This window comes from Pundamilia nyererei, unplaced genomic scaffold (genome assembly GCF_000239375.1).
Source record: "Pundamilia nyererei isolate P.nyererei 1_Seehausen unplaced genomic scaffold, PunNye1.0 scaffold00016, whole genome shotgun sequence".
Classification (NCBI taxonomy): domain Eukaryota; kingdom Metazoa; phylum Chordata; class Actinopteri; order Cichliformes; family Cichlidae; genus Pundamilia; species Pundamilia nyererei.
This window is the reverse complement of record NW_005187417.1, coordinates 2,162,496-2,165,676: the sequence shown is the minus strand read 5'-3', so window position 1 is coordinate 2,165,676 and position 3,181 is coordinate 2,162,496.

Sequence of the window (3,181 nt, the reverse complement as noted above, 5' to 3'; positions counted from 1 at the left end):
TGTGTGTGTGTGTGTGTGTGTGTGTGTGTGTGTGTGTGTGTGTGTGTGTGTGTGTGTGTGTGTGCTACTAAATGTATATTTAGACGAATTTTTAATCTTTCACTGCTGTTTAGTCCTATGAAATGGAGTGGATGACCTGCAGTTTTTAGGTAAAAGCTATTGCTTCGTAGCATATTTCATACAAACAAAATCACTTAAATATTTAATTATATTAAATGAAAATACTCTGTTTGCATGTTTATTGCAGCTTTGAGGACAATTCTTACAATGTGTTAAAATTAACTTCAGGTTTTCTGGAAAGATCTGCTGATATGTTGGAAGTGTAAAGATATGTGGCCAAGCAGAAAAAACATCCAAGGCAAGCGATGGTTACTGATTAAATTTTACAAAACAACAACAAAAGGTTATTACTCTTCGTGAGGTATCCAGAATATGTATCCCACAGCAGTGTGTTTATAGACTGGGGAGGGTGTGTCGCGTCAGGTCTTGTCTGTACATGCTGGTGAGTCCTTACCACAGTGGGGTTCTGTAATTGCACACTATAAATGTACATGTTCACAGATTAAATGTAGAACAGAGAGGCAAAAGAAGACCTAAATGTTGCTGATTGTTACTGTTTTATACTGCTTTGGACTTGTTTGGACCTAATATGCCTGATTATACAACAACTGCTGTTTTTTTTTTCTAATAAAGAAAAAAAATCCATACAGAATAAAAAAAATATGGTCATATTTATATCATCATTTAATTCTTAAATTAAACGTTTTAGGCAGGTGAGCTATAAATAAAGAATGATTTCAAAAATGGAAGTGTTAATCATTTATTTTTCATCAACCAACAACATGCAGTGAATGAACAAAAGAGAAATCAACATCAAATCAATATTTGGTGTGGCCACCCTTTGCCTTTAAAACAGCAACAATTCTTCTTGGAGAATGAGCCACAGATCTTCTGCGGATGTAGGCATCCTCACATCGTTCTGTCTCTTCATGTAATCCCAGACACACTCGATGATGTTAATATCAGGGCTCTGTGGGGGCCGAACCATCACTTCCAGTTCTTCTTTGTACTGAAGATAGTTCTTAATGACTATGGCTGTGTTTTGGGGTTTTTGTCCTGCTGCAGAATACATTTGGGCCCAATAAACAATCATTTACATGTCTGAAAGCATTCTTTGATTAATTGTAATTGTATAAAAAGTGGCTGAGGCTCTATGGACATCATGCATTAGTTAACAAAGTCTCGTTATCACCATCTCTAAAGGTTTTGTTATGAAATCAGATGTGAAGGTCCAACTGCACACTAATTGTGACTCATAGATAAGAGTTGTAAATAAGTAAATACTTTTTACAAAACGCTTTTATTTGTAGTTTATCCCTTTATTCTTAGGAATGTGCAATAAATGACAATTTATCACCACAAAAATTCAAAGAACAGACACAATTTGGCAAATTGAATTTTTAAATTTATAGAGAACAAAAACAGATTAATGGATTCTTGTTTTTTATGTTAATCTACAGATTTTAGGAAATAAAGCAAAAAAGAAATAAAGAATACTATAACCTATGCCTGTCTGTCTGTTTGTGTGATGCCTGGATTACTCGTCAAGAACCAAAATAGGGTTGTCTTAGCTGGGTGGATAAGAAGCTCAGCATTGAGCTATAACAACGACCTGTCTAGCTCCATCTAGTGGGAATGGTTAATTATTACAGTTTCTGTTAGTTGAGGAATTCAGTTTTTGGCAGAAGTCGACCGTTAGGATGTGTACAGAGTCAAATCTGCAAGTAAAATGATCAAAGAAACAATAAATATGATTTGAAACACAAAATTAACAATAACAAAAGTGGTGATTGTAATGATTTAATAAGAAGTAGGGCAATAAATTCAAAATTCTAATAGCAAATAATATTCAAAAGGATAATAATAACTGTAAAAGAGATGCACTGGGAAAAATGACACAATAAACCAAAACTAATGGGAAGCTAAAAGGGCTAAAAAGAAAAAAAAGGAAATTACAGATTTTTATATCTGCAACTGAGAACATCTGGTTGTCTGTGGAAGACATGGGGCAAAGGATTGTTAAAAATCTGATAGATAAATTCGAGCAAGCCCATTCAAGCTTCTGTGCTAGCTCAAATACTGTCTGAATTAGTTTTAACATATTCCTACACAAACACATTCCTACATATCTCTCTGGTATATGTATTTAGCACTTTCTAGAGCCTCAGTTATGGACGTCATGTTGTCTTCTGCACCTCAGTTCATCCTTTCCTAATTTTAGCTTCCAGTCTTCATCTCCTTGAGGAGCTTCCTACCTTCTACTCATCCATAGTTCCGAGATGTGTTGCATTTAACACATAAATCAATAAATTCAATTAACTAAAATTTAAGCAGAAAATTGATCCAAAGACTAAATGCTAACAAAAATTCTTCGAATTTCTTGGTTAAAATTCATAGTTAGTTAGTTTGTTTGTTAGTTTGTTTGTTTCCTAACTCAAACTTATGTTTGTTCAAAATTTGCAGACATTACATGTTTTCCAGGTATTTTCAGGTATTGTATTCTCTCTATACCCACAACTGCAGTCCAACTAACCACAACAACCTCTTCATCAAGTTTGCTGATGACACCACGGTAGTCAGAGTCATCTCAAAGGGAGACAAGGCAGACTACAGATAGGAAGTCCTGAAGTTGGCAGCATGGCGTTCAGAAAACAACCCTGCACTGTACACCAGGGAAACCAAAGAGGTCATTGTCGACTTCAGGAGGCAGAGCACTGACTTAGCCCCATTATACATCAACGGGGAGTGTGTTCCTTGGTGTCCTCATCTCCGCTGACATCTCCTGGATAGACAACATCTCAGGGGTCGTCAAGAAGGCCCAGCAGCGGCTGCACTTTCTGAGGGTCCTCAGGAAGTACAAGCTGGACTCCAGCCTGCTGCTGACCTTCTACCACTTATCCATTGAGAGCCTGCTAACATACTGCGTATGATACGGCAGAGGCACTAAGGCGGACAGAGCAAGGCTTCAGAGTGCAGTCAAGGCAGCACAGAAGATCATTGGCTGCCCTCTCCCCTCCCTGATTGACATTTATTCCTCCTGCTGCCTCAGCAGAGCAGCAAACATCATGAAAGTCAGTTCCCACCCTGGTTTCAAGTTGTTCAGCCTGCTTACATTTTATAT